The sequence below is a fragment of the Mesoplodon bidens genome (assembly GCF_964165515.1).
Source record: "Mesoplodon bidens genome assembly, chromosome: 4".
In the NCBI taxonomy this organism is placed as follows: Eukaryota; Metazoa; Chordata; class Mammalia; order Artiodactyla; family Ziphiidae; genus Mesoplodon; species Mesoplodon bidens.
In genome coordinates this window covers 100,635,509-100,644,436 of record NC_138160.1, presented here as the reverse complement: position 1 = coordinate 100,644,436, position 8,928 = coordinate 100,635,509, and the positions used below count along the sequence as shown (strand labels likewise).

Here is an 8,928-nt window from a genome sequence, read left to right as displayed (position 1 = left end):
TGGCTCTGCAGTTGCATCAACTTGGGACACACCCAGCACTTCCAAAGGAATTGAGCTCTGTTGACTTCGACAAGAAGGTGGAGCCTTTTCCTAGGAATTTTCTCAGGGTCTGCACGATGGGCCTCAACTCTTAGAGGACGTACCACCAGCAGCTCCTTGTCGGCAGAGAGAGCCAGGAGTGGTCTGAAGAGAGGACAGGGGCCCTTGCAGGACCGGAACTTTGAGGTCTGAGAGCCTTGGGCCTGAGCTGAGATCTCACCTGGACCACTGTACCTAGCCTTCTGTGACAAAGGGGAATACGAAAGAGAGTCACGTGGAAATGAGGTTCCCCGAGACATGGAAGTGTTCCAGAACCTTCGTTGCGTGGTAGTTGATCTGGAGCCAAGCTCACTGTGGTATGTGTGGCTCTGAGCATTAAGGCAACGCTGGAGGGTAACCCTGACCAGCAGAGCTTGGAGTGCTTCTTGTCTCTTCCTGTTCTACCTCATTTGTTTTATCCCTTCCAGGGAGAAGAAAGGACCCTCGGGATAGTAGCAGACAGAACGCCGTGGTCTGAAGGAGGATGAAGGGACCGGCACTCAGTCTAACATCATATGACAATATGAACATCCTATGCAATAAAGGGCATTTTCCAAACCTTTCCTGGAGGTTTTAGTTAATTACATTTTTCTATCTAATCTGTCATCTACATCTGTATCTTTCAAGGTTTGTGAACAAGCTTTCACATAAGCACTAGAGACGTCCGCCAGCATTTTCTAGAAGAGGCCTGCAAATTGCTGGGGACTCCTCACAAATAGGGAATGGCCACAACCCCTGCCACACAGACTATGCCCGTGGCCCTCCTGACTTACTCCCACTCTCTCTCTGAATTTCCCGAGGTCTGAGATGAGGGTGCTGGCTGGAGGCAATGATCGCGTGCAGGCTGAATCTTCCCCAGATTCTGATTCTCTTCCTGGGCCTATCGTCCTCAAGCACAGTCTCCATGTCCCTGGCCACACTGATCTCTCTCCTTCAGTCCTTCCCTCCCTCCCTTCTCCTGCCTCCCAGTGCAAAGAATACTTTGTTACATTTGAGACGAGATTTATTTTTTGTGCACAGAATTCTCACCTGTTCTACTGTGGCCTCTGTTTTGAACATTCCAAAGCTGAGGATTTTCTTTTTTTCTCCCTCATTTCTGCTGAGTCTTTACCTTCCTAATGCAGTGAACTCAGAGTGCCTAGCTGACCGGAGGGGGAAAAAAATCCAGGGAGCAAAGAGAAATAATAAAAAAAGTGTCAGTTAATTTTTCATAGTGTTATCCAACTATGTATTTTTAAACTTTTGGAAGAATATTAGGAATATTCTCTTTATAAAAAACTGAATTATTGGGCTTCCCTGCTGGCGCGGTGGTTATGAATATGCCTGCGAATGCAGGGGACATGGGTTCGAGCCCTGTTCTGGGAAGATCCCACGTGCCACGGAGTAACTAAGCCCGTGCGCCACAACTACTGAGCCTGCGCTCTAGAGCCCGTGTGTCACAACTACTGAGCCCACGTGCCACAACTACGGAAGCCTGCATGCCTAGGGCCCGTGCTCCGCAAACAAGAGAAGCCACTGCAATGAGAAGCCCGTGCACCACAGCCAAGAGTAGCCCCCGCTCACTGCAACTAGAAAACGCCCGCTAGCAGCAACAAAGACCCAATGCAGCCCAAAATAAATTAACTAATTTTTAAAAATTGAATTATTTTCAAGGGGACAATGTATAAAAGTACAATAAAAGTCCCCCTTCATAACCCCCCAAGCCCACTCTCAAGATGTAATAGATATGGTGTGATACAATTTATAGTCGTCGTACTCCTCCTCCTCCTCCCACCACAGCCGAAATCCTCTGAGCCCGGTGCAGCAGCTTCCTTTCACAATGCTAGGACCGGCCACAAAACAGATGATAATCCCTTTGCACATTTCAAGGAGCAGCACCAAGGGAACAGTACCTGGGAAATGCCACTGACAGCTCAGAGTATCCATGGCATGTCTAGGGCCTCGGCACTGCTCTTGCTCTGGGAATGAAGGTCCAAAAAGCACGTCAGAGAGTGTTCGTAATTGTAAACAAGCTCCACCTCTGAAACACAATCTACATAGAACCACATATACAAGCCTGCACAATGGATGAAGCCAACGTCTCCTCCACGATTGCCCTTCTGACAACTTCATTGTCTCCTCAACCATAAAAGGTGAACTTCAAACTCACGACCTTGCCTTGTCACCAGAAACATCCAAGCTTGGATCAGTCTTTCTAAGACCAGATATTTGCTCTGTGAGCTACTACAGACTTGTCCCATACACAGAAGTAGAACAGGATTATTTCTATCTACCCGGGGACCTGGAGTCTTTCACATTGCTCCTGTTAAAACTCTCAGAACACCAAAACTTCACCTACAAAGGGTTCAAGCTATGACACTCCCAATTTTCACAAACCTCCTTATCTCTTGTGAGTCACATGCAGCCAATTCCAGGAATTGGAAACATGGTTGTGAGGATGAAACTGACTTTGGGGCTCCCCTTGGATATGGTCTTCCAGACTTACCAAAAGGCCATTAAGAGGACGGTTTACCCCACCTCAGGGAAACCCGAGGCAGTACTTGCAGTCAAGGGCTGGCCATGGCTTCTGAGCTACCTCCAAAAAGAATTTCATACTGTACCTGGATCTGCTGAAGCCATTCCTGACTGTCCGAGAGCCAGCATGTACCGCTCCTCAACTGCCTCCATTGTGGATCATCAGTAGGGCTGTCAGATTTACTAAATAAAAATGCAGGATACCCAGTTAAACTTGAACTTCACATGAATAATAAGTCATTATTTTTAGTATAAGTAGATCCTATGTACTATTTGGGGCATACTTATCTTCAAAATGTACTCGTTGTTTTTCTGACATTCATATTTAACTAAACAGCCTATATTTTATCTGTCAACCCTACTCATCAGAAATGATGGAGGCTTATAGAGATCCAGGAGATGCCTCAGCGCCTCCTCAGCTTTTATTTCTACATCCTGGACAGCGAGCACAAACTTTCCACCCCCAGTCATTAGCCATAATGGAGGATATTCTCTGTTTTAGAGCTTTTTCTACGTGTCATTGTTATTATCTTCCTTGTTTTAAAGAGATGTTTATTTTTTCCCAAATTTAATAGCTCATCCAAAAGTATTTCAAAGTTCATTAGACAAGGGAAAAACAACATGGTTCTGAAAAGTGAAGGAAACCTCCTGGTGCTTAGTAAAGAAGTAGTAGGGAGATTGAAAAAGCCAAACTTAATAAGCAAATCTCTCCAAGGGTATTTTCAGAGCTTGATACCCTCCCACACCCTGAAAATATCATTACATCAAGAATGTAGAACGGCTAACCAAATGTAAGGCTCCCATATGATTCTATCAAACTGAGGATGCTTCTTTACTAAGCAGTGAACACACTTGCTGCCCCAGGGACCTTGGCAGTTGCAACGTAGGGCTCTTCCCTTTGGGATGGAAACAGCAAGTTCTCCTGTGGTCTACATGCTGGCCCCAAAACTACTACACTCCCAATACTTGTCAACTTGAACTATTTTTCTACATATCTCCATTTTTCTGTTACTATCTGGACTACATCCTAGACTTGACATTACATAAATTGCATTCAAGAAGCTCTTTTTAAAAGTTGCTAGGAAACCTTAAATCTAGAGCTTGCAGTCCCTGGCTTACTTTCATCCAGGTGCATAAGGGTTTTCAAAAGTAGTCAGGTTAGTTACCCCGTATCACAGCCCCACGCTTGTGTCAGAGATATAAAAATGGAACATGATATTTAAGGTTTTACTTGCCAAATCATCAAGCCTCCCAGACAGAGGCAATAGAGCAAAATGATTACAGAGGCATGGATTTTGATTTGCTCCAGTGTCTTGGGCAAGTCACTTGGCCTCTGTATTTATTTGTACTTATCTGCACTTATCTGTCACTTGGGGGTTATAATTGTACCTGGTCCATGGGTACCTTGTACAAAAGATCTGTAAAGTAGTTACAAGAAACCGACACAGAGCAAGCACTCCACAGACATTGGCTATTAGCTATTGGACGTATTTCTCCATGAAACAGATTACTTTATCAGTGGACGACTCGGTGGGAGACAGTGAATCACAGTATCACAGCATGTTGAAAGTGACCTAGTTCACACTCTTATGTGAGAAAAAGAAAAGTGTGCATGTGTAGAAAATGTCTGAAAGGTTACATAGCAGATAGTTAATCATGTTAACTTGGAGGATTAGAATAAATCAGGAAAGGAGGAAAGAAAAACTTGAGTGTCATTCAACTTCTACATCATTTGTGTTTCTACACTGAGACTCTGAATACACTGGAAGTGCAATTTTTTTGAATGTGGCGGGATAAAGGTTTTCAAGTGTTCCTGACACATCCGTATTATTACTTCAGAATTGCTGGCATTTCTTGCCATCTTCGGATCTACACCCATTTGAGTCAGGGGGCCATTCTGGACGGAGGAGATACTAGAGCAGAAGTGAAGTGAGAGGAAAGGAGAGAAAAGATTTTCTCTCTTCTCTTCAAAGAGGAAAGGTCTTTGGAATGGGAGCAACTCACAACCAAACTTTGGGGAAAGGATGTGATGGAAAACGAGACAAACGTCCTACCCCTGTGATGAGAAGGATTCCCTGGGCTGGATGGAGGGAGGTCACAGGTGGCTGGACAAGGAAACCAACTAGGGAGAAACACACACAAGTGCAGAGCAAACACCCTGAGGCCACTCAGCCTGACTCCATGCAAACATGTGTCCAGCAGCCAGCCCTCCACCTGTGGCTCCCCAGCAAGACAGGTACCTCGGGGGTGCCAACTCATTCTGAGTCCATTATGCGTGGCCATTCATAAACCGCTCTCTAACGTGTGAGGAATAAACTCTCAATGTTTATGAGGAAATTGGGGAAGGAGATTGAAAGGTTACTTAAACGGAAAAAAAAGAAGTTCAGGAAGGCAGGATGGTAGAGAGACAAGAAAAAGACCTTAAAAGATAGAAGGGATTTGCCAAAGAAGAGAAAGAAAAAGAAATGATTCCGAATGGGTTAACCTGCAGCTAGGAAGTTAAGGAAGATTACTGATGTGTGAAGACTATGGAATAAAGTGAATAAAATTTATCAGAAGTTGCTGAGACTATGGTAAGAAGCATGATTATCAAATTATGAATTGGCGGCAATGGCATTCTAGGGGGACACTAGGAAGGGGAAGCAAATGTTCACGAGATGACAGTGGCAGGTGGAAAGTTGTTTCAGGGGAAGATCAGTCTTGCAGAGTGTGTATCAGACGAGGGCAAGTGTGAGCAAGCAAGGAAATACTAAGTGTATACGGTTCCTTCACTGAGTGCACCCAGCCCACCCAGCCCCGTGGTCAGCCTTGCGAACAAACAGGACTTCAGGTACTGGAGCTACATTTCATTCATCAAGCCTTGAGAAGACACCCTTAACTCAGGTCTTCTCTTCAAACGCCATCTTTCCTTCTTGACCTTCATTTGGCCTCTTCCCTTACCCTCAAGCTGTGGACTGAGGCCACAGAGCAAGATGGGTCACTAGTGTCCTCCATCCCCTGGCGACTGTGGTTCACATCAGTGGAGCACCAAAGGCAATAACCAAGTAACAGACACAAGAGTGTATGAAGAAGAAGAGATTCTGATAAGGCTTTCTGTGACAGTGTGGGCCGAGTCGGCTCTATATGGCTGGTATCACCTGAATGACGAGCAGCCTTAGGGGAGAAGTGCTCAGAAGGCAGAGCCTGGCTCTCTAGAGGCTCTGCGTCCTCACAGCCCACTCCAAGACCTCAGTTGCAGCTTCGGCCCCCAATCTCTCTCCCTCTGCCTACTCACAGGTTTTGAAGTCTTCTTTCCTCCACATTTCTCTTGAGAGGTGGAGGAGGAAGATGAGGTTCAGGCCAGCTCAGACTCCCCTGGGATCCCAGCAGGATGCCTATCATGAACCTCCCACATTCTAGGAAGCTCCTACGACCTCCACATTTGGGGGAGTTTTCATTTCAGCTGTGCTTCAAATTGCTGGCTGGAGATGGCCTGTTGGAACGTGGCTAAAAGCAAGTAGCAATCCTTCGGGCAGCCTGGCCCTTCTCGACTGTCAGACATCTTCAGGGATATTCTAGGAAACGTTGTTTGTTCTAGAGAAGGGAGGGAAACAATCCAATTGTCCAATAATGCTTGAATGGAAAATAAATGATGCTATACGCATGTGATGAAATAATACCAAACGGTCAAAAATCAAAGACCTAGATCTATATGGATTCACGTGGATAAATCTTGAAAACATAATATTGATTGGAAGAAAATAAGAGAAGATAAAGAAGGTTAGATTGTGATAACAGGTATGTAAGTATTTAAATATTTAAATCAATTCAACATATTGCTTTTATATAGAGAGATGCAAGAAAATAAACTTTATCTAAAGAACACATTATTTACATTTAATATGCTCATTTATCTAGGAGACCCAAAAGAACCCACAGATAAACTAGCAGGAACGAAGAAGACGGTTCAACAAAGCACACACATACAAGATCAATACAGTTTAAAAATCAATCAGGCTCCTCTACACTGGCGATAACAAATTAGAAACTGTAAAAGAAAATAAGAAAAAAAGAAGATCTAAAAATAGTCACAAGAGCCATATAAATTAAATTTAGAGCTAAGCATACGTAAAAGTAAATATAACTAACAAACTGAGTACGACCACTAAAAACTCCACCCAACCCAAGGATTAGAAAACGACTGTTCTCACTTTATGAGAAGAGACCCTCTTCTTAAGTAGCAGATCAGTACGTGAGAGTGAATCAAAGAAACACAGCATTTGAAAAGTCAGCTAGGCCAAGCCTCTTGCTCGCACATACAGAAGCTGAAGCCCAGACAGGTTGAGTTACTTGGTAAAGGGCCCAATGTCCTGACTCAAGGACTAGCATTTTTCACTCATTCGTAAGACACAATCAAATCCAGTACCTTGGAAAGAGATGGGAAAAAAATGAAGAAATCAATTATATTGTTACTCCTCTTTAAGTACAGAAATAACCGTGACAAAATTACAGGGATTGAGGGAAAACTGAAGTGCAGAGTTTAAAATGTCAATAATCCACAGGGAAACTGGAGACCATTTAAAATATTCATATTAAATCTCTATATAAAAGACATTAAAAGATCTCCCATCAAAATGTTCATTTTATAATAGATACGGTATGATACAATTTATAATGGATATGGTATGAACCTTTCCCTTTCACGGGAAAGGTTCGGCTGGGAAAAAGGAATTGTTCTTGAAAACGGGGCCTGTGCTATTGCAGAGACTGTGCTGAACCTAGGTCCACAGAATGCTCTGATGTCATCATTGAGGTCACAGAATCCTGCTGTGCGCCTGGCAACCTTGGAAACTTAACAGCCCTGGTGAGCACTAGGCAGCACTGCTGGTTCACTAAGTGGTACAAGTTTTTCAGCCATTTAGGAGACTTGACTATTTTTATTTGTATTGAATCATTTCAACGGATTGCCCAAGAGCCAACAAGGGCCAACCTGTAGGGGAGAGGAGGAGTTGGACGTCTCTTGAGGCATCTTCTAAGGGAGACTTCTAGTTGGTACGATGGAACGGCAACAAAAGAGGAAACGCCTGGAAAATGAAGAGTCCCAGCAAACTGCCCAGAAGGGAGGAGGTATGTGGGGGGCAACTTGTCTGGGGCACATGGGTTTCTGCCAAACTGAACCTTCTCTAGGAAGAGGGGGACTGAGAACGTGTCACCTGTGAAGCAGGGAGCGAGAGACCTTGTCTCACTGATGCTGCCGTAGCCATCCGGAGGCTCCCTGTGGTGTGAGACGGCACAGAACGGCCAGATGCCCCCTGGGAGATGGGAGGTCAGCTCCGCTGGTCTGAGGACTCTCTCCTGGGGCTGCCGGGCCTGGAGCTTTGTCGGACTCACAGCAGGCTGCATCCTGCTTGCACAGACCTAGAGGTGCAGCTTTTCTCAGTCCCCGATTTCTCTCTTATTCTCTTGGATCTTTCCCTGGGGTCATGAGGTGGGGGATGTGAAGGATGCAAGGATGCTGAGAGAGACCCATGAGTTGCTTGGCCTCTTTTACCAACTGGAAAGAGAAGCCCCATGAGCTGAAGGCCCTGTTGAAAAATATCTTGACAAGTGGAATGCACTTCGAAAGACGATTGTTTGCCTAGGGATGGTGTCATATTGAAAGCAAGGAGGTTTTATTCCTTCAACAGGAAGAATCTCCCAAAGGAGACCGAGGGAAGGGAAGGGCTTTCCAGAGACTGAGACCGCGTGGGCGAGGGTGAGAAATGTCCTCAGGGTCCTGCGGGGAGCTCTGAGAGCCACGGGCCACGTGGTGCCTGCGTGCATTAAATGTAGGTGTAGGCGAGTACCTTGCCCTGGGAGGGGGTGGTCACCCCAGAGCTCCAGCTAGAGGTCTCTGCCCCAGATTAGAGCCCAGTAGCTCCTACCAGGCCCAGGGCCCTGGAGACTGTAGGATGGGCCCTGGGAATGGAGCTCTAGACAGCAGGCAGATTTTCAGGCAGTGGCTGGGACAGGCTAGGGAAGGCAATGACTGCCCCTGACCATTCAGAATATTTTTCTCTATGTTCCTGTGGGGGGGTGGGGGTGGGCGGAGGGGGTAGTGCTGAGAAGAGCAGGATGAATGGGGGTAGAGTGCTTATCAGATATAAACTCTGCGTGGTACAGTTCTTGACACCCTGCCTGGACCTGGCTGACACTCGGTGTATGTAAGAGTGTATAGAGAACTCTTGGTAGGGGTGTTTTATGAGACAGTAACTCATACACCCATGGACACTCTGATACAGCAAAAGTATCACACACCCCACATATAACTTCCGTATTAAACCACACACAGCACATGGAGGTATATACACGCATCCC

The 8,928-nt window shown here is 45.5% G+C and overlaps 1 protein-coding gene across 12 annotated transcripts in view; it reads right to left on the bottom strand.

Annotated features, from left to right (window-relative positions):
* The window catches only part of LOC308615715 (zinc finger protein 112-like), a 195,684-nt gene that overhangs the window by 123,248 nt on the left and 63,508 nt on the right, over nt 1-8,928 (bottom strand). For 8 of the 12 annotated variants that reach the window (XR_014015568.1, XR_014015572.1, XR_014015573.1 and 5 more), the window contains 4 exons: nt 5,867-6,165; nt 1,971-2,775; nt 1,108-1,220; nt 467-552 (listed from right to left, as the gene is read on the bottom strand). The gene's annotated coding sequence lies outside the window, so the exon portion shown is untranslated. Of the gene's footprint in view, nt 1-466; nt 553-1,107; nt 1,221-1,970; nt 2,776-5,866; nt 6,166-8,928 lie in introns of those variants that run through there. The other 4 variants (XR_014015570.1, XR_014015569.1, XR_014015571.1 and 1 more) reach the window with 4 other exon arrangements.